Source organism: Cebus imitator, unplaced genomic scaffold (genome assembly GCF_001604975.1).
Source record: "Cebus imitator isolate Cc_AM_T3 unplaced genomic scaffold, Cebus_imitator-1.0 Scaffold22, whole genome shotgun sequence".
Classification (NCBI taxonomy): domain Eukaryota; kingdom Metazoa; phylum Chordata; class Mammalia; order Primates; family Cebidae; genus Cebus; species Cebus imitator.
This window is the reverse complement of record NW_016107337.1, coordinates 9,191,860-9,201,058: the sequence shown is the minus strand read 5'-3', so window position 1 is coordinate 9,201,058 and position 9,199 is coordinate 9,191,860. Positions and strand designations below refer to the sequence as shown.

The following is a 9,199-nucleotide window of genomic DNA, read 5'->3' as shown; positions in this document are numbered from 1 at the left end:
AGAAGACAAGTCCAGACACTAGTTTGTAAATCTGGTAGGGCTCACGCTTATTTGCATATTAATTTTGCTTATAAGAAGTAACTCAATTTAGAAGGGAAACGCCGGCAAAGAAATCGACTTTTTTACATCTGCAGGGAAATCAACACTATTCCGGCAGGCACACCTAAGCTACACCCCTCGAGTTGTCTCTGAAAATATTTCTTTAAAAATAAAGTATTTATTTTAAAGTAGCCCCCCTTCAAACGTCCGTTTCTGCTGAGGTTCTTCCATACATGTCAAAGGGTTGTTGAATTATTCATTATTGTAATTACTATCATCATTGTCATTATCCCTTTCCATGTGGAAATAATTTTATTATCGTAATTTGATATCTGAAGAATTTCCTGTTAGTCGTTTGATAATCATTTTTTTCTGCTGTAAAGAAAAGTTTTGTTTATAAATGAGATAGAGAAAATGTTTTAAATGCTTTGATGTTTGCTATAGATTTCCGTTTATCTAATCGATCGGAATGCCAATAAAATCGATTAAAGGTTTAGTGTTCTACAAACAACCATTTTGTGCTTTTTGATTTTACGTTCAGAATGATTTTAATAAAGCTAATGTTTTCCTTTAACATTCTCCCTTAAAAAAAAAAAAACCTAAATCTTCATGGTTTTTCCTTTTATTATTAGAAGTTGCCACTTAAAGTTCTCTTAATAGGAAAATAAACAAAAAATATAAGCAATGGTTGAAATGGTTTAAATTTCATTCTCTTATTGCTCAAGGTATTTAAATAAAGCCCTTTAAAATCTTGGTGAATTATATGCGATCATTCAGTGATTGCGGAATATTAAATTAAACTTAGATAAATCCGCATTGAAGGAGGCAGCACCCAATCCTGAATTTATTTCCCATTTTCTCTAACAGCATCACTGCGCTCCTCTCTTTGCAATGACAATGTGCCAAATCTGGGCATTTTGAAAACATTTTCCATACGCTTTAACAGGGGACTGATAGACAAAGAAGAAAAGGAGATGATCTTTTTGCTCTGAGGTATATTTTCTTTAACCTTTTTCCCTTAGACTTTGATAATCATTTAAAAGCAAAAGTTTGAAAATCATTTAATGTATTTTTTTGCTTTCACCTTCTTCTTCTATCTTGTCATTTATTTCTGAAATGGTGTTTTGCTTGTAACTTAATGTAAAGCTACCATTCTTGTACCTTGGCAAACCACATTTTCTTTCAGAATCTTTGATTCATTTAGTTTTTGCTAGTTGTCTTTTGTAATTTAAAATTGAAATAATTATACATTTTGTAACTTAGATCTGATGGGCTGTTTTGTTTGCTGTAGGATTTAATAGTGCTCTCGTGTCTGATATTTAGGGACATTACATACTGTGGTAGTGGCTTTTCTTCAGCTGTAAATATCTGCACATATGTCTTAGAAAAGTTCGTGTTTGGATGAATACAATGTCGTTTTAAAATAATTTTATCTGGTGGCCAGAGTTTAGTATATTTTCTATACAGCATTTCATTGACTAGATATAGATGTTTTTAGGTTTAAAATATTACTTTATCTTTTGCTCAATGAAATTAGTTATTCTCTCTATCTGTCTTCTCTCTCTTTCTCTCTCTCTCTCTCTGTCTCTCTCTCTCTCTCTCTCTCTGTGTGTGTGTGTGTGTGTGTGTGTGTGTGTGTGTGTGTGTGTCTATCCTTTCCCACTTGGATAATGTATTGGACCTCTTCCCCAGACAGAATGTAACATTTTCTTTGGACACTCTTGCTGAAAATATTTCCATGTATATTTGAGGAGGCTGTGCTTGTGATCTTGGTTTTCGGTGGTGTAAATGTGTTTGTGTGTTAGGGGGAGGAAGGCGATAAGGGGTCCTCATTAATTTGCATAAGTACTGTGAAAGTGCTTATAAAGTTAGTGAACTGCTAATGTTTGGGGAGAGTCTTGTCTGATTTGTTTATAAACACTGGGCTGGTTGCCTAGAGGGAAAAGAGGTCACTGCACTGTCTGAGCTCTGACCTTTGAAAGGCCAGAGGGCATTTGACTTTTCTCTCTTCTCCTTTTCCCTTGTCTCCTCCCTTAATTCTTCCTTCCTCAAACCCTCTAGCCCCTCCCTCCTTCCCCATTCCTTTCTTTACCTGTGTCTAACTCTACATGATGACTTCTCTTCCCCCTAAAAGGTCAGAATCAAGAAAAAAAAAAAAAAAGCTAAAACATTTAATCCAAAGTAAAAGCCAAAAATGGACTTTAGTCCAGGAAGAGAGAAACACACATGGATATAGAGGTGCAGAGACAGAGACCCAGGAGCAAAAGGGGGACATTTCCATGATTTTTAAGAGAAAGAAGAAGATCATAAAGGAGATAAGAATGTGGCTGGAGGAGGGGAGGGAATCAGGGAGGGATTTAACTGCCCACAAATACTACACATGTATACACACACTAAAAATGCCTTTTCCTTTTGAATTTGATTTCCACTAGCTCACTCCCTCCATCAAAGAGAGTGTCCATTCTCAGTGTTAGGTTATATTTTAAATCCCCCCTTTTTTGTTAGTTCCTAAAAATGTATAGATTGTTCTGTATAGAAAGCTTCGGCTCCCTCGCCACACACATAGCCACACAGACACAGACATCCCACTATTTATTGAATTATTTCACTGTAAATATAATATGTTTGTGACACCTTCCCAAACAAGCCCTGCACCTTTCCATTCATTGTCAAGGCCACATGTCCCTCCCTTACACACATATCCCTCCACCCTGTCACTCTCCTCGCCCCCCTACACACACAGTGACAGACACTGGTATCAGGCTTAAGCGTGTTTTGGAAAGGGGTTGCTAACTTAAACAAAAACGTTAGTTAACACATTGCCTTTGTTAAATAGCTTCCGGGTGGAGAAGACCAAACAAAAAGAGGAAAGGAGGAGGGGGCTGAGGATCTGAAAGTGTCTGTGGTGCTATAAAGGGTTCCTAACGCTGAAATCTTGTAATACCTCGTTTCACACTGAGCTCATGTACAGACCCCGGAAGCGCGGTCAAGAGACTGGAAACCTTTTCCCCTTGGGCTGGAGTTGTTCTTGAGCTAGAGGGACACTGGGGAGAGGGAGGCGAGGTATTTGTTAGTGAATTGGTGAGGACAGGGCGGAGGAAGGACAGAACAAACAGCTGAAAACTCATTAGACCTATTGTGAAGAGTGTCCTCGGAGTGGATTTGGGAAATAAAACACGCCGAGGAAAAAGCCTCATAGTGGAAATTACCTTTTGTCTCAATGTTAATTACTCCTTGCTTCCAACATTCAACACCTAGCCACCTGGCATTCCTTTTTAGTTCTTCCCTCATTCGGTGTTCAACGTCAGGGTCCCAGTGCTGTGCAGTGGATGTGGCTGGGCTGGGGCTGCCCTGGAAAGTGCTGAAGAGGATCTAGGGAAAGTTCTCGGAGCCGCAGGGAAATCTCTGCTCCTTTCACTTTGAAATAAAAAGTAGCCCGACGTTCTTTGAGGGCGGCGGCGGGTTCGCGCAAAGTTTAGGGACAGTGGAATGGGGGTGGGGCAGGGAGTGGGAGTCAGGGTCAAAGGTGGATAGCAAGGCGTCCTCAGAGACCCAAGAGGAGCAGCTGGGTTTCCTGGCGCTGGGAGCCGAGAAGTAGGGCGCAAGGGGCCGCGGCGCAGCCAGGTCCAGCCACTCGGATAGCTCTTGCGTCCCTGAGCGGCCCGCGGGCTGGGCTCGAGCTCGCCCGCCTCGCCGCGCCCCTGCCAGCGCCGCGCTTCGCGCCCCCAGGCCCACCCCACGCAGTCCCGCCGCCGCTGCAGCCCAACAGCCCTCCTCGCGCTGGCGCGCTCCGAGGCGAAGCCCTGGAGGAAACTCTTGACTCTGCGCGAGAACCTCTGCCCCTTCCCTCAGCCCATTAACCCCCGACCCTCACCTCCAGCCTCTCTTCTTAGGGAAAAGGTGAAAGAAAACGAGAAAGAGATGGTAAAAACAACAACAACAACACCACACACACGTTAGGATGAGAATTCTCGCCAGCAGAAGAAGGGGTTTAGAAAGTGGGCACCCCTTACAAATCCTCTTTTGTTTTCTTATTTAGAAATCAAAAACCGCCCCCACCACCCAACACACACACACACACACACACACACACACACACACAGAGAGAGTTGTGTTTTCCAAGAAAAGACGGGAGAGGTGGTGTAGAGGAGAAATAGCCACCAATTTTTTTTAAATGGTTTTCCTGATTTGACGTCTGCTGTTTTGACGTTAATGACATTAATGTTATTGATGTTTCAGGGAGAAAAAGGCAAAAGAAATAAAGAACTTGAAAACGAAATGATCATCATTTCCTTATTCTTCCATGCCAGAAATAGACCCCTTTCTTCACCTGAGCCTGAAACAGACTTATTGTTCTCAGGTGTTTCCTTCATCATATGCATTTACCCGTCTGAAGTCTCAGGAAATGGTTTTTCCACCAGTGAGCTTATACATGGAGCCCTCTCCTGCAAAGGGCTTGATCTTTTCTGATTTGAACCTGAAAAGTTTCCCTGCCTTCATTTCCCCTCAGTCTCTTTAAAAGCTCCCACTCCCTTCCCCATGCACACACCTCAAATAGTTTTTTTAAAGCCAGAAATTTTGCTCTCTGGGGTGTTTTTCGGTAAACAGTAACGCTACATAAACACCTTTTTCACTTACAAGTTGCAGAGAATTTAAATTTTACCCCTGTGTGCATGTATGTTTCTTAAGGCATGTGGATAAGCCCCACTGAGGTGCAATGAGATACTGCTAGCAAATTGGTGATTCAGTTGCTGTGTAAAGGTGGGGCCATAAATAAAGTAACTTTAAAATCTTAGAAAGCCTTCCACTTTCAACAAATTTCTTCCCAAAGAAGTTTAAAATTGAATGAAGTCTTTGGAGAGACAGATGATTTTCTTTCTGTTAACATTTGGTAGCCTTGGTTTCTAAAACACTAGTACCTGCAGTGACTCCAGATTCCTAAGGTGGTGATTTGATTTTTTCACTTAATAAAGACCATATCTAGGGTTTTTTTTTTTTTTTTCTCCACTCCATGCCTCTGGACTTTCATTGTAACTTTAGCCAGCTGCTGAAGGCAACCAGCTTTCCTGATCTGGGCCTAGGTCTGCTTTTTTTGTGTGAGGACTGTGCTTTTATCCTTCCAGGTGTTTTGTTCAGTTTTTAATCCATTTGCATCAGTCCTAGGATTTTCCAAATGTTCCCTGATAACGCAAGGTTTTAGGCCTGGAAAGATGCATGTTTGCAGCCTCTGTAGTTCCAAATACTTGTGCGATAAACCTTTCTGTTGGTATTTGGTAGATTTGGTGCTTAAGGCCTAAGACAAGGTTTTGAAGCAGATCCTGGTGATCCAGAACTTCAAAGGCCTGTCAACTCAAAGGCAGCTGACATCTTACCTGTCCAGGAAGCTGGACATTGCAAGTATTTCCTGTTTTTAGCTCATGTGATTTGTTATTCTTACTTTCTCTTTAGAATTCCTATTTTAGAAATATTACATAGATGATGTCTACCTGTGACCTGTAGCATAGTTGTGTAAAGTGCATCAAGATGCTGAGTAGCAATGCATATATATATATATATATATATATATATTATTCAGTAGGGGGTATTTAAAAGTATGTCTATTCACATCTGTAATATTGGAAAGAGATAATTAGATTTTCAAATGAGAATCTGCCACCTTAAATTTTGCACCAGAAAATACCAAGTATATTTCATTCTAATGAGATCTGTAGTGGGATTTTAAAATTCATCATAATGTGCTTCAAGAAAGATAACTCAACAGACTCAAAAGATGAAAGGTTTTTCTTTTCTAAGTCTTCTTAAAGTTATTACATTGAACTTATGCAATTCTGATAAAAATATTCAAGAATATTACATAAAGGATAGAACTGTACCCCCCTCCCCACATCATTCTTGCAAGGGTCACTTATTCTCATTTGGAAGTTTTCTTTGACTAACTGCTTCCATCTCCCATACCCTGGGTATTCTCTCCTGCGTATACAAGTGAAAGATACGTGTTTAAATAGAGTGGCTACGGATCCACAGTACAATTCCTCCTTTGAAAATAGGCTGGGCTGAGCGGTGTTTGCACACAGCCAGGCACCCTTTATTTACATATATCTGCATATTTGCTCAGGCCCCCGCATTTCGCCATTAAAGTGCGTTCATGTATACAGCAGAATAAACTAGGCAGAGAAAAGCTCTTCATTACCCTAACTCATGTTTCTGCTTAAAGCTCGCTAGTAAACAAATCTCTGGTCCGATAATAATTACTTTGCCTCATTAAAATAATTTTTAAAAAATCTCGAATGGTTAAAGGGCAATGCTTTGGCGGTATCTATGTTTTATTTCCTTCTCCTTCTTGCTCTCTGTGTGTGTCTGTGTTTGTGTGTAAGAGTGTGTGTGTCTAATGAAGTTTGGGAGTCGCAGGCAGGGGCTTGTGGGGTGCGAGCCCCGGAGGTCCCCATCCCCTGTCCTCTCCGCGGTCGCCGCGTCCGGGGCTTCAGCCGCAGCGCTCCGAGTCTTGGAAGCCGTGAGGCTCCGGAGCTGCTCAGAGTCCGGGCTGCGCGTCATTTGCAGTCTGGGGAATGTTGATCACCTCACTAATTACACCTCTCTCTCCCCCCTCTCCCTCTCCCTCTCCCTCGCTCTCCTCTCTCATTCCCAGAGTGCATATCGGGAATAGACACACAAAGACATGCGCACTCAACTTAATCAGCCATTTTTTTAAACAGGGCTAAAACGATAATAATTAGCAGAATAAAGACATATCGGATTTTCATTTCCTTTCCTCCTTTTCCCAACCCCTTCACAACCAAACAGCGAGACCGCGGTCGGCACATGCTTTAACTCCTCCCGGACCCCCGAGGACCGCTCCATGCCCCCCACTTTCTGCTCCAGCGTTTTTATTTTCACCCAATAAAGTTCGAGGATTATTTTTTTTTTTATTTTTTTAATGAACCCTCTCGTTTTACTTGGATGTGATCAGCTGTAAGTAAAATAAAAGCAAAACAAAAAAGAGGCGAAGATCGAGTAGGAACTGCAGGGGAAATGGAAAGTAAGTTTTTTTCTTTAACTTTTATTGAGTAGTTTGTGTTAAATTTAGGTCGAGTATCGATTATCTTTCCAGCCTGATCTTGCACAATCTTTGATATTTCGCTCCCTCTCTCTCCCTCTCCCTCTCCGCCTCTCTCCCTCTCTGCCCCTAGCTCGCTCGCTCCTGCTCGCTCTCGCACACATCCCCTCATCCCGACCATCTCTTCCGCTCTGCCCCCCTTTTCTATCTCTTTCCCCCTTTTTTGGCTCAAGGATTTGCTCCGCTGAGGGAGGGAGGGAACACTGAGGGACCTGATTTTCCACTTTCTTTAGGGGGGCTGCGTTTTTCGGGATTTAACTTTTGGATTAAGTTGCAGAGGATCATCTACGTTTGCTTGGGCGGTTTTCTCTCCTTTTCCCTGTCTTTTCGGGTTCTGCCTTCTCCGCAAGCCCCGGGCATTCCAGTGGCTGGGGAAAGCTGTCAGCTCCGCAGCGGCGCGGGCACTGTCAGGGGTCCCCGCTCGCCCCGCGCCCCCGCACCCCAGCCGGGATGACTCGTCCTCCGCACCCATCTCCGGAAGTTTGGACGTTGGTCGGTGGGGCTGGGAGCCCCTCTCTCCCTGCCCTTTCCCTGCTTACCACCCCCCCACACAAACACCTTATTCTTCAGCCTGGTTTTTCTTCCTCCGTTTACCACCCGCCCCTCTTCCCATTCTCAAGTTCCGCGAAGGTCGCTTAGTGTGCGGGGCTGGCGGAGGCCCGGGGGCTTCGTGCGCTCCGGGGAGGAGATTCCAAGAGGCTGGGGCGAACGCTGGGGCTGGGGCTGCAGGTAGACACCCGCCCACCGGAGCGGGCGCGGCGGGCACTGCCGAGGGCTGCTCTCGGAGGCGCGGGCGCGGGCGGCGCGGTCGGAAGGCAGGTCCGTTAGGAGGCGGGATCCCTCGGCCTCGGGGCCGGGGATCTGGGAGGCGGCGGCTGCAGGCTCGGGACGGAAGGCGGCCGGTTGTGCGTTAGACCGACGGATAGACGCCCGCGGCTTGGGGTCAAGAATCTTTTCCTTTCTTTTTAGCAAAGGGCAAGGGGTGTGTGCGTATGCGCGCGTGTGTGTGTGTGTGTGTGTGTGTGTGTGTGTGTGTGTATTGAGTGGCTGTGGTCGGCTGTGAGAACCGATTCATTCTCCGGCCCCCCTAAAAGGGTTCCATGTCTACAAATGAACTTCACCTCCTTCGCTTCTCCAAGCATCAAGTGCGCCTTCTGGCCGAGAGCAGCAAAGCGAAAAGGGGCTGGAATGCGCCGGGTCTCTCTTTCCTTCTACTTCCATCCTCCCCCCCCAACCCCCTTCTTTCTGCTCTTTTCTATCAGAAAAAAATAAAATTTCTCATGGAATTGTATAAAGTTTCTCTGCCGATGCCCAAGTTACAGAAGGTTCCCTATCCTAACCCCCTTCTCCTAGAAGACGGTGCACTGGTTTCTATTTCTTTTGTTACCTGTGATCCGGGCGGGGGGCTCCTTTCGGCCGCTCCGGCTGGGGTCCGGCCCAGAGAGGAGGCTTCGGCAGGCGCCTTTGGCCGCGACTTCTCACTTCCGCGCGGTTCTGGTGAGGCTTTAGCTACCGTTCGGTGAGACACCCTCCTTGTAGGTACCAAAGGTTCAGATCGCAAACGCGGACCCCCCCCCCGAACCACCTCGACCCCTACACACACAGAGACACACTCATACTCAACACACACTCACAGACACACACACATTCTCCCTACTCTCCCCCCCCACCTCCAACCCCCACCTTGTCTTTCCCCTCCCCCTTCCCAAAAAAGCACACACACACACACACACATACACACAACAACAACAACAACAACATCTCCCCCCACACACACACACCAAACAAAAACCCAAAGACAAGTTCACTGGCAGAAGATGGTGGATTGACACTGACTCAGACAGAGGCAGGTTCACCAGGAAATCTGGCCGTCCCGATTTCTGACAGTTGCATTTCCTCTCGAGTCCTCCCCCCCCTTTTATTAACTCTGTTCCATGTTTAATCAAGGATCATGTAGATGGCAAAAGGAGAGACAGAGAGAGGAGAGAGGAAGAGAGAGAGGGAGAGAGAGGGAGAGAGAGGGAGAGAGAGAGAGAAGAGACAAGA

At 45.0% G+C, this 9,199-nt stretch overlaps 1 protein-coding gene across 2 annotated transcripts in view; it reads left to right on the top strand.

Annotated features, from left to right (window-relative positions):
* The first annotated feature begins 6,677 nt into the window (after window positions 1-6,677).
* The window catches only part of ZFHX4 (zinc finger homeobox 4), a 187,406-nt gene continuing 184,884 nt past the window's right edge, over window positions 6,678-9,199 (top strand). For both annotated transcript variants that reach the window (XM_017521893.1, XM_017521891.1), the window contains exon 1: window positions 6,678-7,075. The gene's annotated coding sequence lies outside the window, so the exon portion shown is untranslated. The remainder of the gene's footprint in view (window positions 7,076-9,199) is intronic.